The following is a 10,931-nucleotide window of genomic DNA, read 5'->3' as shown; positions in this document are numbered from 1 at the left end:
TTATTTATTTATTCATGAGACACACAGAGAGAGAGGCAGAGACACAGGCAGAGGGAGAAGCAGGCTTCATGCAGGGAGCCTGATATGGGACTCAATGCCGGGACTCCAGGATTATGTCCTGGGCGGAAGGCAGGTGTTTAACCACTGAGCCACCCAGGGATCCCTTCAGTTTCCTTTATAAGCATTTTATAGTGTTCAGAGTACAGGTCTTTTGCTTCTTCCTCAATTATTCTTAGATATTTTATTCTTTTTATGTAATTGTAAATGAGGTCATTTTCTTAATTTCTCTTTCTGCTCCTTCATTTTTAGTTTATACCAACGCAATGGATTTTTGTATCCTGATTTTGTATTCTGAGACCTTACTGAATTCATTCATCAGTTCCAGAAGGTTTGTTTGGGTGGAGTCTTTAGGGTTTTCTATATAGCGTGGCTTCACCTAGATTTTGGCCACGGTGGGGCAGGCGCTGCTCTGTCTCCATCTCGAGGGATGGCCGCTCGCCTGATGCAGCACACAGACCCAGGAGGGTGGGTTGTGTGCACGATGAGCGTCACAGCAGCCCTGGAGGACATGTCATGCCATATGCAAATAATGGAAGTTTTACTTCTTCCTTACTAATTTGAATGCCTGTTGTTTCTTTTCCCTGTCTGATTGCGGTGGCTAGGACTGCCAGGACAATGTCTAATAAAAGTAGTGAGGGTAGACATGCTTTCTTGTTCCTGATCTTAGGGGGAAAGCTCTCAGTTTTTCACCATTGAGTATGATGCTTGCTGAGGGATAGATATGGCCTATAATATATTGAGATATGTTTCCCCTAAACTTATTTTGTTGAGGGTTTTTATCATAAATTGATGTTGTATTTTGTCAAGTGCTTTTTCTGCGTCTATTGAAATCTTCATATGGTTTTTATCCTTTCTCTTATTGATATGACGTATCATGTTGACTCATTTACGAATATCAAGCCGCCCTTGTATCCCAAGGATAAATCCCACTTAATCACGGTGAATCATTTTTTTAATGTATTGTTGGATTTTGTTTACTAATATTTTGTTGAGGACTTTTGTATCTTGTTCATCCGAGATATTGACCTGTAATTCTCTGTGTGTGTCTCGCTCTCTGTTTCTCTCCCTCACCCTCTTCCTCTCCCTCTCCCTATCTCCCTTTTTATAGTATCTTTATCTAGTTTTATTATCAGAGTAATGCAAGACTTATAGAATTAATTTGGAAACTTTCCTTCCTATTCTATTTTTGGAATAGTTTGAGGAGAATAAGTATTAAATCTTCTTTAAATGTTTGGTAGAATTCACCTGTGAAGTTGTCTGGTTGTGCCTTTTTGTTTGTTAGCCATTTTTTTGGTTAATGATTTAATTTCATTGCTGGTCATCAGTCTATGCAAATTTTCTATTTCTTCCTGACTCAGTTTAGGGAGGCTAAATGTTTCTAGGAATTTATCCATTTCTTCAAAGTTGTCTGATTTGTTTGCATATAACTTTTATAATAATCTCTTGCAATCCTTTGTATTTCTGCAGTTTCAGTTGTTATTTCTCCTCTTTCATTCTGATTTTGAGACATCCTTTTTTTTAATGAGTCTGGCTAGTTTTTCAATTTTGCTAATCTTTCCAAAGAATCAGCTTCTGGTTTCTTTGATCTGTTCTCTTGATTTTTAGTCTCTATTTCATTTATTATTTTCTCTAATATTTATTATTTCCTTTCTTTACTGGTTTTAGTTCTTCTTTATCTAGATCCTTTAGATGTAGAGTCAGGTCAAGATTTTTCTGGCTTCTGCAGATGGGGCTAACTTTCCTCTTAGAATAGCTTTTGCTGCATCCTAAAGATTTGGGACAATTGTATTTTCATTTGTCTCCAAGTATTTTTCTTATCTGATCTTTGGTTTCTTGGTTGATCCATTCATTGTTTAGTAACATGTTAGTTAACCCCCTCTCCACATTTTTTCTTTTGGTTGATTTCTGGTTTAATAGCCTTGTGGTTGGAAACAACACATAGTATGACTTCCATCCTTTTTAGTTTGTTGACACTTTTTTGTAGCCTACTGTGTGATCTATTCTGGAGACTATTCCATGTACACTTGAAAATAATATATATTTTAGGATGGGATGTTCTTAATATACTGTGAGATCCATCTGGAGCAGTGTGCCATTCAAAGCCTCTGTTTCCTGTTCATTGATGTAAGTGGAGTGTTAATGTCCACTACTATTAGTATATTACTATCAATTACTTTCTTTATGTTTGTTATTAGGTACTTGGATGCTCCCATGTTGGGTGCATAAATATTTACAATTGTTATATCTTCTTGTTGGATTGTTCCCTTTGTGATTATGTAGTATACTTCTTTGTCTCTTATTATGGTCTGTTTTAAAGTCTAGTTTGCCTGATAGAAGAAGTATTGCTACCTTCATCTCCTTTTCACCCCCATTTGCATTATAAATGCTTTTTGATCCCTTCACTTTTAATCTGCATATGTCTAGATCTGAAATGAGTCTCCTGTACACAGCATATAGATAGGTCTTGCTTTTTTATCCAGATGGATAAAAGTTTTTTGACTGGAGTGTTTAGTGCATTTGTAATCAAAGTAATTGTTGATGGGTATATATATTTTTATATATGTATTTTTATTGGAGTTCAATTTGTCAACATATAGTATAACACCCAATGCTCATCCCATCAAGTGCCCCCCCTCAATTCCCATCACCCAGTCACCCCATCCCCCCACCCACCTCCCCTTCCACTACCCCTTGTTCATTTCTCAAAGTTAGGAGTCTCTCATTTTTTGTAACCCTCTCTAATATTTCCCACTCATTTTCTCTCCTTTCCCCTATAATCCCTTTCACTATTTTTTATATTCCCCATATGAGTGAAACCATATAATGATTGTCCTCCAATTGACTTACTTCACTCAGCATCATACCCTCCAGATCCATTCTAGAGGAGAACACAGGCAACACCCTTTTTGAACTTGGCCACAGCAGCTTCTTGCAAGATACATCTATGAGGGCAAGGGAAACAAAAGCAAAAATGAACTATTGGGACTTCATCAGATAAAAAGCTTCTGCACAGCAAAGGAAACGGTCAACAAAACTAAAAGACAACCTATGGAATGGGGGAAGATATTGGTAAATGACTTATTAGATAAAGGGCTAGTATCCAAGATCTATAGAGAACTTATTAAACTCAACACCCAAGAAACAAACAATCCAATCATGAAATGGGCAGAAGACACGCACAGAAATTTCACCAAAGAAGACATAGGCATGGCCAACAGACACATGAAAAAATGCTCCGCATCACTTGCCGTCAGGGAAACATAAACCAAAACCACAATGAGATACCACCTCACACCAGTGAGAAGGGTGAAAATTAACAAGACAGGAAACAACACATGTTGGAGAGGATGTGGAGAAAGGGGGACCCTCTTGCACTGTTGGTGGGAATGTGAACTGGTGCAGCCACTCTGGAAAACTGTGTGGAGGGTCCTCAAAGAGATTGGTATGTAGTTATTGACAGTTTGATACTTAATGGTTAGTTTTGTAGTTATTTGTCCCTTTTTTCTCTTGTCCTCATCTCTCATGGTTTGCTGGCTTTCTTTGGTAATATATTCAGATTCTTTTCATTTTTTCTATATCTAGTGCTGGTTTTTTATTTGTGGCAACTATTAGGTTTATATTGTAACATCTTGTTCATATAGCAGTCTACATTAAATTGATGGTCACTTAAGTTTAAGCCCGTGTTTTACTCCTCTCCTCCTTACACATGTTTTAGGTATATGGTGTCATACTTTACATCCTTCTAGTTTGTGAATCCCTGGACCAATTTTTATACATATACTTAATTTTACTGCTTCCTGCTTCCTACTTTTCTTACTCCTACATAAGATCCTTCCTTTGTACTCAAAAAGTCCCCTTTAACACTTCTTGTAGAGCAGGTTTAGAGGTCATGAATTCCTTTAACTGCTTTGGGAAATTCTTTCTCTCTCATTACAGTCTGAATGATAGCCTTGGTGGAGAGAGTATTCTTGGCTGCAGATTTTCCCTTTCAGTGCTTTGAATATATCATGCCACTCTCTTCTGGCCTACTAAGTTTCTGTTGAAAAATCAGCCGATAGTTTTATGGAGTTTCCCTTCCATGTAACTGTTTTCTTTTATCTTGCTGCTTTTTAAATTCTTTCTTATCACTACTTTTTCCATTTTGATTACTGTGTGTCTTGGTATGGGCCTCCTTGGGTTGATTTTGTTGTGGAATATCTGTGCCTCCTGGCTCTGGATTTCAATTTCTATTTCCTTCCCCAGAAGCAATATATTTTCAGCTTTTATTTGTTCAAATAAATTGTCTACTCTCTGTTTTCTCTCTTCTTCTGGAATCCCTATAATATGAATATTATTATACTTGATTATGTCACTGTTTCCTGTCTACTTTCATTTATTTTTTTCTTCTCTCCTGTTCAGCTTGATTGTTTTCTATTACTCTGTTCTCCAGGCTGCTGATCATTTTTCTGCTTTCTCTAGTCTACTATTTATTCCAGCTAGTGTACTTTTAATTTCAGTTATTGAATTTTTCATCTCTGCCCGTTATTTATGTTTTCTAGCTCTTCATTTAGGGTCTCTTGAGGTCCACCATTCAAATCCAGTGATTATGATCATAACTTTAAATTCTCTATCAGGCTTATTACTTATATCCATCTCATTTAGCTCTCTTACTACTATTTCATCTGATTCTTTCATTTGGAACATATTTGCTGTTCCCTCATTTTGTCTCTCTGTGTCTGTTTTTATGTGTTAGAAAAGTTATCTATAGCTCCTGCTCTTAAAAGTAGTGGCCTTATGAAGAAGAGATGCTATAGTGGCCTATATTGCAGTGTCTGCTCTTCAATAGAACCTGCTACTTAAGGAGGATCTGCTATGTGTGTTTTATGTGCCCTACTATTCTGACTAAGCCACTTCTGCCTTCCGTCCAATCATCTGCAATGACTCTCTTTGCCTGTTATGGGCAGGGTTTTGTCCCTATGGTGTTAGTGGGCCAGTGTGGGGCCACCTTCGACTTGAGGTGAGTCAGACCAGGGACTTGCCAGACATGCAGTGGCACTGACCTACAGGGTGCTTTCCCTGTATTGTTTCCTGAGAAGCTTTCTTGTTGGGTGGAGCCTATAGTCAGACCAGATATCTGCCCCAGTCTACTGCTGGGAGTAGTATGATTTCAAGGACAGGAAGAGTGGTGGGAAGTTGTTGTAATGTATGTACAACAACATCTAGGCTCAGACAGTCTGTGAGTCCTGAGTGCCAAATAGTTTGTGATCTGCCCTTGGCCAAAATTCCAGAAGCCAGTAAGATGAGGTGCTGTGGTATGGCTTGCCACAGAGATGCTAATGGTAGGAACAGGAGGGTTATCTTCTCCCAGAGCTTGGGGGCCCAGATACAACTGAAATGGTCAATGTTGGGGATTGAATTGAATGCATCAAGAGAAAAAGGATGAGACCTTAGTCTTCATTTTGTAGCTATAAGGAGTCAGTGGTTGGGGAAACCACAGGATCAATTTTTTTGTTTTGTTTTTTAGAAATAACACCATGTAGAAGACAGATTTCCATATCTATATTGTCCTGTTCTCGATTTTTTGTTAGCTTTATTTTAATATTTTTTTCTATTGTCCTAATTCTGCAGGAAATTAGTGCTTATTTCAATTCCACATACTGAAAGCTATTCCCATAGATGTGTTCCATAAGTTCCCAATGGTATAGCCCAGAGACTGTCATAATCTCACACATTTGACATTGTTGAGAGATACTTAATAGGAACATCAAGAACTAAGAAATAAACTCCATCTTCCAAAGCTCACAGCCAATACATCCTCATAATGAAGAAGGAAAAAATATACATCTCAATAATCAGCAGGAAAGAAATCACAATCTGTACTTAGCTGGGATAAAGTGTGACATTACCCTACATACAACCCCAAGGATTCACACACATTGGAGATGCTTATCTGAGCTTGCTGATGTGATAATAAGCTAGAGTTGTTTAAACTATTTTTTGCTTTCATTTTTTTCTGTAAGACAATTTTCCTACTGACAGGAAAGGGCTTGGAAATTACACACACACACACACACACACACACACACACACACACAAAAAACACTCCAGAAATTACCAATGTATTTCTCACCACTGCCAAATCAAGTAAATGTTTTCCTATTCTCCCTTTACTTGACCTCATTGATCACTGTTGACCATATCTCTGCAAAGTTATCCTTTCACAGGCCTCTCTTGTTTACTTCTCTAACATTTTTGAAAAATTATTACTACTTCTTATAAAGGCTTCTCTTCTTATACCTTTACCGTCTTGTCCTTCGCCTTCTGTAGTTCTTGGTTTAAATTCTTCATGACTCCAACTACAGTGTTGGTTATTCCCAGAACACCATGAACACAAAGCCACATGACTTTGTTTATGCTTCCTCTTCTGTCTGGAACATCTTGCCCTTCTCATTCTTTTCTTTCTGTAGAAACTACTCCCTTTGATGTCCAGGTCAGGTGTTATCTTGGGTGTCTGTGTTTAGATATTGGCAGGCTAATCTAGGGGATCCTTAGCTGGAAGAGCTTGCCTCTGTTCCATATGGTCTCTCATATTCCAGAAGGTTATCCCAGGCTTGTGCCCATGGTGAGAGCAAGATTCCAAAAACAAGAGTGAAAGTGCAAATGACTCCTGTAGCCATTGGTGATATATTCTATTGGCCAAAGCAAGTCACAGAGCCAGCCCAAATTAAAGGGATAGAAAAATAAACTCCATTTCTGCATGAATTACAAGGACATAGACATGAGGAGGAGATAAATTTGTAATTATTATTGCAACATACCACATTTCCACAAAAGAAGAACCAATAACTGGCTGTGTTCTCAATGGCAATATTGTTCAAACCCCAAGTGTAGTATTATCTTATTCACTTAATTGTATATGCCTATTTCCCTCTAGTTGGAGATTCTATTTAAATGCAGGAACCATGTTTTATTTATCTTTGTAAACCCACAATTCCTAGCACAAGTTCTGATACCTAGTAAGTGCTCAATGTGAACCTAGTAAAGGCTGATCCAGAATAAATGGATGACCTTCTCCACCTTAAGATAGCTTCCATAATTAACTGGAATTGTTTTTGCAGAGTTAATAGTGGTCAGTTTCTGGTCAACTGGAAAAACAATGTCAAAATATTTCTTCTTAAATTCATTTTCTTATATTCTTTGAATTTTACCATCTTCGTCTTCACAATATTTCTCAGATTTAAAAATTCTGAACCCCTTTCAAATAAAAAATATTCTAGTGGATTAAAATGTTGATTGTGAATTAGTGGTATTATGATACTCAACATGCAAAAACATAACATTGGATAAAATTCTTGTAGCTCTTAAACAACCTAAAAGAAATTAAACATAATACAAAACTGATAAAATTCTAATTAACATTATTTAATGTAACAGATAATCTTGATTGCTGAAAATAAATCTGCTTATAATAAGAAGAGGGATTGATCTATTACTGTCCAGGTTTGTTTAAGTTAGTATGCCTATAAGTAATACCTTTTTCTATAAACTCAGGTGTGCCTAAAAATCATTTTCTTCATAATTTCCATTACTCGATTTAATTTCTTTTTTTAGCTATCATCTGTCAAGACAATAGAAACTCAATCTCAAAGTTTATCTAGGCTTTTCCTTGCTTCCTCCAATGATTGCAGCTGTGTTTTGTGGTTCTTAGATGGTACCAAAACATATGACAAAGAGGAAAAGAGATAGGGAGTTGATGGGTCAGGAAGGTACTATCCGATATTCAAATCCTTTGTCCACATCAGTGTTTGTGGACAAGTTCATTGGTAGCATATGTGGGTCCCCAGGAAGAGTGATTGCTCTTGTTTCTATCATTTTGCTCCTTCAGTCTTTTGGCACCTTCCTCCATATCTATGCCTGGTGGAAGCTTGGGAGACCCCATTGTACCGTCAACAACTCCATACTCCAGCTATATTCAACAGTCAGCATCTATATGGGATTTTCCATCTCGATTAGACTCTACTCTGGGAGCTGACTCAGATGCCTTCTACCCTGAGGTCTCCCAAATATATATAAAGGTTTTCTACCTCCTGCCTGTTCTATGAATTAGGATGCAGGATAAAGCCCAAGTAGGATAGGACTCCTCTAGCATCTCTGCTGTAAATAGTATGGACATAAATAATTTGTTAGGAAACTTCTAGTCCAAGACGGTGATGAATGAAGACAAATGTACCAAACATACACCTATGTATAGAGCAATTCCTCTTGAAGAACTAAGGGCTGACTGAAGAGCTTCTGCACAACAAAAGATATAACAGTAAAAGAGAAGAGAGACAGAGACAAGGTAACAGGGAACCTCCAGCCTGCAGTGTGTAGAGATAGTACTCAAGGACTAGAAACAGATTCCCCTGTCCTGGGGCATAGGGGGAAATAAAGCCACAGTTTAAAAGAGCAACTAGCATATAAAAGACGTAGCCTTTGAACTCCGCCAAGTGGTGAAGTCGCTTAGTGAATTCTCTCTGGGTCAGAGGGACTGGAGCACAACATTGTTTATGCTCCCCTCCACCTTGAAAGCACAGACCAGAGTAGAATCAAGACACTATAGCCATCTTGCCACCTCAGTGAGCCCCATGTCCATCTGCCCACACCAGCTCTAGTCATGATGGGACACAGAAAAAAATCTGTGGTTCAAAATAACAACTAGTATATAAAAGGGACAGCCCTAAAATTCTGCCAAAGGGAGAAGGGAGCTATTGGAATGCTCCCCAAGTGGGAGGGGCTGTCAGACAGAATTTACACTACCACCTCACCTTCATAAATTGGACAGGAGTAGAGCCCACACACACTAGCTGACCTGCCATGTCGATGAGCCCCAGCTCCCACAGCCTACACCAACCCTGGACACCCTGGTGCACAAAAGAAAAGCCATTGTTTAAAACAACCAGCATATAAAATAGCCAGTCCTAGACCTCTTCCAAACAGTGTGTGTAGGGGGCTTCTGGGATATTCTCCGGGTGGGAGGGGCTGATGGACACAGTCTACACTCCATCCTCCACCTTGAAAGCATAAACCAGTGCACAGCCTAAACATCCTAGCCAGCCTGGCTCCTCAGTGAGGCCCAGATCTCTAACCCACACCAGCCCTGACAATCACACCAAGGCAGCCACAAGGCAATGCACACCTTCTGGAGAATTCACTAAGCACCCCTGATCAGTGCTCACCACAGCTCCAGCCCTCATGCCAATGTGACACAGGTGTAAAACACCTGTGAACACTCCAGTTCCACACTACTTCAGCTCCAGATGGTTTACTAAGGCATCCTCAGTGCAGAACATTCCAGCACATCCTGGCTGCTGGAATGCCCAAGTGCCCACTGCATGAAGTACCCTGGGAACCTAAATCCTGTGCTTACATCAGTTCCAGCCACCCATACAGGGCACTCCCTGCACAGAGTGCCCCAGAATACTCTTGCCCATACCAACCTGGGCTCCATTCATCCACCCAGGACACTTCCTGCACTAAGCATCCTAGAATACTCTAGCTTGCAACAAATTCAGCTTCATCTGTCCTACCAAGTTGCCCTCACTGTGGAGGGTCTACCCATCACCTGGCCCACACATCACCTCCATTTTAGCCTCCTTGCCAGGATATCTCTATACAAAGAGCCCCAGGACACCCAAGATAACACTGCTTCAGCTATCCTTCCTAGGTGCTTTCTATGGATACGGCCTCAGGAACCCCATCTTGTACCCACTTTAGCTTTAGCCATCTGCCAAGGCACTCACTGTGTGGAGAGGACAGGGACCCTAGTCCGCACCAACCACAGCCCCAGCCAGCCAGGAAAAATCACTAATGCAAACAGTCTATATAGGGGACAACCATACACAAGACCATTCCTTCAAGTTGAGGAGAAGTAGCTGTTCCACCTAATCCACAGAAACTGGGGAAACAGAAGAATATGCTCCAAAAGAAAGAATAAGAAAAAATACAGAAAAGGAACTGAAAAACGGATCAGCAATATGCCTGATAAGGAACATAAGTAATGATCAGGAAGATGCTCACCAGGCTGGAGCAAAGAACGGATGAATGCAGTGAGATCTTTAATGAAGTTATAGAAAACATTAAGAAGAACCAATCAGAGTTGAATGATGTAATAACTAAAATAAAAATACACTAGAGGGAATCAACAGGAGATTAACAGATGCAGAATAACGTCAGTGATCTGGAAGACAGTGATAGAAAGCAAGTAAACTGAACATTAAAAAAGAAAGAAAATGAAGAAGAAAGAAAAAGAATTTTTAAAAACTGAGGCCAGGTTAAGAGTCCCTTTGACAATATCAAGCAAATAAACATTTGCATTATATGGGTCCCACAAAAAGAAGAGGTAATGGGACAGATAACTTATTTGAAGAAATTATAGCTGAAAATTCCCTACCTAGGAAGAAACAGACATCCAGCATAGGATAGAATAGATTGATGAATGGAAATAGACATCCATTCAAGAAGCATAAAGATCCCAAACAAGATGAACACTGGGAGGTCCACAATGCAACACATAATAATTAAATGCCAAAGGTTAAGAGATGGAATTTTAATAGCAGAAATATAGAAGCAATTAGTTACCTACAATGGAAACCCTATAGGACTATGCTGATTCTTCAACAGCAACTTTGAAATCCAAAAGAGAATAATAGGATATATTCAAAATGCTGAAAGGAAAAAAACCTACAAAACAAAATACTCTACACAGCAAGATTATCATTCCTATTTGAAAAAGAAATAGTTTCCTACACAATCAAAATATAAAGGAGTTTATGATTACTAAACCAGCTATACAAGAAATGTTAAAGGGTCTTCTTTAGGTGGAAAAGAATGGTCATAATTAGACATGAGAA

Source organism: Nyctereutes procyonoides, unplaced genomic scaffold (genome assembly GCF_905146905.1).
Source record: "Nyctereutes procyonoides isolate TBG_1078 unplaced genomic scaffold, NYPRO_anot_genome, whole genome shotgun sequence".
Taxonomy (NCBI): Eukaryota; Metazoa; Chordata; class Mammalia; order Carnivora; family Canidae; genus Nyctereutes; species Nyctereutes procyonoides.
Note: the sequence above shows the minus strand (reverse complement) of the source record.